At 42.2% G+C, this 7,515-nt stretch overlaps 1 long non-coding RNA gene across 1 annotated transcript; it reads left to right on the top strand.

Moving 5' to 3' along the window:
• Positions 1-1,692: 1,692 nt before the first annotated feature.
• LOC119739216 lies at positions 1,693-7,007 on the top strand. The gene is made up of 3 exons (XR_005272544.1): positions 1,693-2,025; positions 4,501-4,666; positions 6,966-7,007. It is a non-coding gene; the product is annotated as an uncharacterized LOC119739216 (long non-coding RNA).
• Positions 7,008-7,515: the final 508 nt, after the last annotated feature.

The following is a 7,515-nucleotide window of genomic DNA, read 5'->3' as shown; positions in this document are numbered from 1 at the left end:
CACACTTGAAAAAACGACAAAGTACTAACCCATTCCCTTATATTTGACCCATATTGACTTATATGTTTTTTACACGTTTCAGACCATTTTAGAATTTCTTATGTTTTTCTTTATTTTGGGGTGTCGGAAATAGACAACTTTTGGCCATAACTCCTGACCCCAATGACCTATGACCTTGACCTTTGGGGTCAGAGGTCATGACCTCCCCCGGAGGTTTTTGAACTAGTCACAATGTTATGCTCCCCAGGGGTCAAAGGTTATGACCTCTCAAAGTTTTTTTCCTATACTTTGTGCAGTAACCTTTGACCCCGTGACCTTTGACCCCTAGGGAGCATAACCTTGTGACCCCACCAACAGTTGCGGGTGGTCATGACCTTTGACCTCAGGGGTCACCGACCTTATACTCCGAGGTCGGCCTACAGAAGATCCCTTAACTCTAACCCTAACCCTAACCCCTAACCCTAACCCTAACCCCTAACCCTAACCCTAACCCCTAACCCTAACCCTAACCCTAACCCTAACCCTAACCCTAACCCTAACCCTAACCCCTAACCCTAACCCTAACCCTAACCCTTAAGGGCCACGAACCCCACGCCGTAATTTTTGGAATCACTTTTTGGGGGACCAAATTTTTTTTCGCCCTGCCCAAAAAACTTGTGTTCTGGATCCGCTCTTGGCGTAACGCATGTACATGTTTTCTACACAGCTTGCTTTTTTGTGCGTTTATGTCTTTGTTGGTTTGTGCCATTGGTGCAGACCAGTAAATCGGTCCGAAATTGCCTGCGCCGGCCAAATCACGATTTGCATGCCCTCATAATCTTCGGTATTTGAGCATGCTGTGGGCCATGAACTTGAGGGTTTGTAAAAAATATGGGTGGAAGCCGTGCACAGGACTGGGAGCTTGCAGTTTTGTGTAATTTTGATGTAATTTGGACCCTAAGGCCAAAAAAAAAGTCTCCGGTTTCTGGTATGGAGCTTGTCCAAAAAGTGGTGTGGCGACGCGGCTTTTTTTTTTTTTACCTGACTTTTTTGCTTCAAATGTCGACTGATGACTGCAAATGGTGCCCTACTAAACTTAGTGCAAATATATGGGAGTTCAGAGAGGCTACATTAAGCTTATTCTCAATCATAACCCCATCTAAAAAAAACACGTTAAAATTGTGCAGCAGCAGAATTCCAGTCAAACCAGTGAGTTGGCGGTTTTGAGACATCATCTTTCATTGAAAAAAAAACTTTTTCATTTTGCCGACGCGCATGGCTACTGCGACGCGCGCGCATACCAGAAACCGGAGACTTTTTTTTTTGGCCTAAAAGCGCTCTATTTTGCAATGGAGTGTAGGCATCGTTTTTCAAAATGGCGATGGGCTTCAGGACTATTTTCAGGGGTGATCATCTTCAGATGGAAATTTCTCCTAAAAGTCATCAGTTGACCCCCCGAAAATTGAAAAGAAAATGAAAGATGATGAAATAAGTTTGAATTTGATTTGTGTCTCGAACACCTTGGAGAGTTGTGAGTATTTTTCCCGAATTTTTGAAGTGGGAGCATTTACCATTGGGGTCTATGGAAGTTTATTTACTGGTCTGCTACCACAATGGTTTGGTGCAGTCAATGAAACGTGTTTGGCGCCCTCAATATTGAGGGCGCCAAACACAGTTTAATTGCCAAACATGCAGCTGTCTTGCTTGGTGTGTAGTTTGTTTACCTTTCTGCGTTTGTGATTATGGGTCTTTGGTTGAGACCCTCCCACTCCAGTTTCATGCTCTTATTTCATTATCATATTTCTAATATTCATAGGACTGCAGACATGGTGTACAACCTCTGTCTCTCCGTTCCTTTGGAATATTGAGGAGTCTTTGGAACTCGCGTTTACTTCTGAAGTTCTGGCATTAGGGCATGTGTAGCTAGCAAACCTTCACGTGGGCTTGATCATCTTCTGTTGTTGTTGGATGAGCCATACTCATAGCCAATGTCATCGCCGATCGCATCATTTCGCATGTCATGACGGCGGTGCAGATAATCCCAAGGTAGAAAAATTCCCTTGATGTCAGTGTTTGCCTAAATGTTGCATCCTGGCGACACTTCTGCGATTGTGGGTGAGTTTGTCTTACATACGCAGTGTGGACTTCCGAACAAAAGACGTCCACATAATGTAGGTAGCACCGACGTTGTGTGGACTTACCCCACGTCCACACAGTGTTTCCCCATTTCTGGAAAACAGGTTTAGAGGCATTTTTGGGTTAGGTTTATCTGTAGCAGAATGAAGAGAAACACTGAAGGGAATCATAGAAAAAAAATTGGGTTGAAAGAGTTTTCACAGTTTGAGAAAAATGAGTTTTTTCACTGGTTTTTCTTAACTACACGAAAGCAATGGAAAGTCCACACTAGTCATGTGAAACAAGTATGGGTGTGTGTGTGTGTGTGTCTGAGTTTGTCTTTACATTCACTTGTGAACAAAATATGTCCACATAATGCAGGTTGTGTTGACGTTATGTGGACTAATTAGCCGTGTCCACATAACGTTTTGCCCATTCTGGAAAACAGGTTTAGAGCCTAGAGGCATTTTTGGGTTAGGTTTATCCTTAGCAGAGTGAAGAGAAACACTATGGCCTATAGTATAGGGAATCATAGAAAAAAAATTGGGTTGAGAGTTTTCACAGTTTAAGTAAAGTTATTTTTTGTACCGAGTTTTCTTAACTACACGAAAACAAAGGAATGTCCACATAGCATATATAAAACTAACATGGGTATAGTCGTGTTCCCTAACATGGCGCACTTCGAAGCTTACCCGACTTTCCTTGTGTACTGTTGCCAAACCTCTTTGTTGACAAACCTCAAATTCATGCAGTGAAATACTAGTACTTTTACCTTATTAATGCTTGCTATTTAACCTCTGTGAACAAATTCGGTTTCATAAAATTTAATCCGAAATTCAAAAACGGTGGCATCCGGAAATTGGGCACAAATAGGCGAAGTGTTCCCTAACGTGGCGCACTTGAATATATCTTGGAAAATTCCAAATTAACACTTAAGAATTTCTGTAAACTTGATAGGCCTAAATTCTGATAAATAATTGTTATCTCTACAAGTTTACATACCCAGCCAGTACTCCTAGAACTATGAGGCTCCACGTAGTGGAGCCTCATAGGTTCAGAACCCCGCAAAATTGTTGTCAGCACAAAACACTAATTAAGTACAAAAACGTCCATCCCAACGAAGCCGTTGCCCATAGAACCGCTGCACAGTTTGCCCCTAAACTCCGTACAATACCTCATGACATACTCACGCTATGTGCACCCAACAAACATCGGTGGATTCTGTCGGTTTTTTGCAAAAATGATGGAAAATATGCCCTTTCCGCACTGAGCCATCCTGACACTTGAAATTTGCACGCGCGCAGAATGATCGCAGTCATTTTCGGTCCGATAGCTCGGAGCGCGCCGCGGGGGGTATGGTGTAGGAGCGGAACGATAGTATGCGCATGCGTACAAGTGCGAGTACGTACCCCCCGCGGCGCGCTCCGAGCTATCGGACCGAAAATGACTGCGATCATTCTGCGCGCGTGCAAATTTCAAGTGTCAGGATGGCTCAGTGCGGAAAGGGCATATTTTCCATCATTTTTGCAAAAAACCGACAGAATCCACCGATGTTTGTTGGGTGCACATAGCGTGAGTATGTCATGAGGTATTGTACGGAGTTTAGGGGCAAACTGTGCAGCGGTTCTGTGGGAAACGGCTTCGTTGGGATGGACGTTTTTGTACTTAATTAGTGTTTTGTGCTGACAACAATTTTGCGGGGTTCTGAACCTATGAGGCTCCACTACGTGGAGCCTCATAGTTCTAGGAGTACCCAGCCAGATGTTTGTCAAAAAATTATTTTCTCATTTTTCAGGGCATTTTCAAAGGGTTCACTTTGCACTTGAAAATAAAATCGGAAAATCACGCCAAAATAATTTTTCCTTCTGACTTTGTTACGGGTAAATAAACTCGCGATTTATGATCAGGAGTGTTTAGAACTTGATGAAATTTCACAGAAACAGTTACAACTTTTGCTCTAGGTAGGCGCTACATGCGAAAAATCAAAGTGCGCCACGTTAGGGGCCGCGCCACGTTAGGGTACATCAACAATATGTGTGTGTGTGTGTATAAAGTCTATGGACACGAATGAGAGTCAGGAAAAAAATGCTGAGTTACTTTCCTAACACAATTGGGAATGTTATTTCTCAGTGCATGCAGTCCCAGATTTAAGTACCGGTATCAGTATCATCATTTTGGCAATCGTGTATAGTGTAGGGCCCCTGTTTTGTTTTGATCAAATTCAAATCAATGTTTTTTTATATTTCTAAAAAATGATGTCAACCTAAAGCAGACTTCTCTCAATGTAATAACACCTTTTGGAATGTTGGTAATTTTTGAACACTAGTAATGCCTTCAAGAGAGAACTGTACAAAGACAAAAAATGTCTCATTTTCCTATGATTACTGTTACTTTTTGCTCAAACAGCTGATAAAAATCAACCAGTCTAAGTTAGTTCTCTTGGTTGGGGAGTTATTTGGGTGGTAACGAAGCAGTGGACCAGGCAATCAATTGAGCACACCATTGAGACATGGATCGACCTCCACTGATTGACGGAGCTGTGCTGACTTAGATTGACACCATTGATGATAAAGTAAGTAGCAAGTTTGAGTCCTGTAGGCTATGGGTTTGACCTTGGTTCGATTCCTCTTTTGTTCCAAGGTGTAGCCTTAGTTATCCTTGAATGAATTGAAACATTTTTGGTTCAGATCCTACTGCTTGTTTGGTTTGATTCCTTTTTATTTCAAGTTGTAATCTCAGTTATCCTAGTATGAATTGAGGAGTCCTTGGTTCATGCCTAGTCCGAAAATTGGGGACTCTACATGTATGGGGCATTCCTCCAACGTGAGACAGAATTGCGCACAGGCCGTGAGGCAAAAAAAAGAAAAATAGTGGGTCTCTGGTCAGACCAAAGTTCTGGACTTGATGTAGTGATTTAAAAAAATATTCTTTGTCTGTACCATCCAAGCTTGGGAAAAAATAGCAAAGTGGTACTGCTTTGTTTGTTTGAGTTCTCATATGGTGTTACATCATTTGACTTGGTGCCCTATCATTTGTCTTGGTGCCCTTGTGCTCCTTAGTGCTAAATATTTGAGGCGGTGCAGCACTAAAGGGCACTGTTGTAGCTACAGACAATTTTAAAGAAAAAAAGAAATTGACTCAACAGATCAAAATTGACGCACAACGATTTTTTATGGCTGAATGGACAATAATGCAAGTGGGGGATTTTTGTTTTCTTTTTATTTTCAGATTTAGTGATGCTGTTGTGCCCATTCTTGAAAATCACGCATTCTCGAGAATGGGCATGCACATTCTCGAGAATGGGCGCGCATTCTTAAGAATGAGCGCCCATTCTTAAGAACGAGCACGCGTTCTTAAGAATGAGCGCTCATTCTTAAGATTGGGTGGGAATATCACGTGCACAATTTATGAATTTTGCCCAATCTTAACAAACATTGCACGACATAATTATGTTAAATGAATTGTATAGCGGTTAAAAGGGAAACAATTCATATAAAGAGGAAAGAAAATGTTCTATGCTTCTGTACTCGTATAACTACGATAATTTGAATCATATTAAACCTGTTATTATTGCTTTTTTCTGCCCACTTTGGGAAGTTTTGTAATAACGGAGGACTGGGAACTAGTCTGGGAAGTGCTTTGTTTAGGCTAGACAAGTTACAAGTCCCTGCATGTATCATATGCGTGCCACGAAAAAAAAACGATGTCCAGAAGCTGCCAAAATTGCTCTTTTGACTAGATAGAATCCAGCTCTGCGACGTTATGGTGGGATGTGAACAATAAATTGGTGGCAATTTAAATGGGAAATAGCATTAGCACTATGGGATGTCGCAGTATTCATTTCATTCTTCACATTCTTCATTCTTGCGTGTCCCCCCCCCCCCCCCCCCCCCCGCTTTTATTATCCCAAAAATCAGAATTCTTTGCACTAGTATTATTATGTCTCTTATTTTTTCCCGGTCCCCCCCCCCCCCCATATCAATATGCCTTTACTTATCATATCCACTCTACTTTTCAGCGCCTTGCGTTGCAACAGTCTAATTATTGAGAATCAGTGAACGAGGATTCAGCTAGACTTGCCAAGCGCAGCCGGTGCTCGGCATCGACAAGACCGTTATCTTGTCGCGCATTCTCGAGAATGTGCGCTCAGTCTGGAAGAGTTATTTTTTGCCAAGATTGAGCAAGGATCCAGTTGCACATTCTCAAGAATGTGCATGCCCATTCTCGAGAATGCGTGATATTCAAGAATGGGCACAACAATATTAATAACCTTTGATACATGTAGTCACTACTTATGTTTTAAGGAAATTGTATAAAAAATATGGAGTAAGGTCTGGCATGTTTAAAGTAAAACCAATGGGCTTGTTTCATTGTTTTTGCCATGTACCGGTAATGCTGTGGCCGGGTGAGGTGGGGTAGAGGGCGCTATTCAGGACTTTCTTCTGTCACCTTGCAAGATGTAATGATGCCAAGTCACTATAAATTTATATTTCCCGGATTCGTTTGTATCAAAGATATATAACCAGGCATCCTATCCTATCTACAAGGATGGGACTAATAAGGGAGCAAAGACACTTCTTCTTCAGTGAAACAATAATTTATTCTTAAAAACTCCAAGAGTTCTCTGAACCAATTTGACATCTTTATTTATAGGACTCAGCTATCATTGCTTGTTCATCTGTCATCCGCTACGAATACCGCAAAATCTTTGGTTGTATACACGTTATCCGATGCAAACTGGTTAACCTATTTTTTTTTTTAACCTTGTTCAACTCGAGTTTGCAGGATAGCTAATAATGAATACAAGTAAATGTCTCAATCAGTATCAAACATTTTTTCTCAAATTGACAATATTCAATTTTCTTGACCAGGTGATGGCAGATCTACCAGCTCACTTCACATCAGAGAGCTCTCTTGAGAAGCACTATAGAAGCACAGTATAAGGCCCAGGAGAAGGACTGCTTCTCACGGCTAGAACAGACTAGGACCAGAGCTCTCTTGAGAAGCACTACATGGCCCAGGAGAAGGACCGCACCAAGTACATCACTACCTTGCTGATGCTTCACAGGGATGGTGCAGACTCAGACCAGAGCTCCCTTGAGAAGCACTATACAGCCCAGGAGAAGGACCGCACCAAGTACATCACTGCATGTATACCTTGCTGATACTTCACAGGGATGGTACGGACTCAGACCAGAGCTCCCTTGAGAAGCACTATACAGCCCAGGAGAAGGACCGCACCAAGTACATCACTACCTTGCTGGTGCTTCACAGGGATGGTGCAGACTCAGACCAGAGCTCCCTTGAGAAGCACTATACAGCCCAGGAGAAGGACCGCACCAAGTACATCACTGCATGTATACCTTGCTGATACTTCACAGGGATGGTACGGACTCAGACCAGAGCTCCCTTGAGAAGCAC

Source organism: Patiria miniata, unplaced genomic scaffold, assembly GCF_015706575.1.
Source record: "Patiria miniata isolate m_02_andy unplaced genomic scaffold, ASM1570657v1 HiC_scaffold_30, whole genome shotgun sequence".
NCBI classification, from domain to species: Eukaryota; Metazoa; Echinodermata; class Asteroidea; order Valvatida; family Asterinidae; genus Patiria; species Patiria miniata.
Note: the sequence above shows the minus strand (reverse complement) of the source record. Positions and strands in the feature narration are given on the sequence as shown.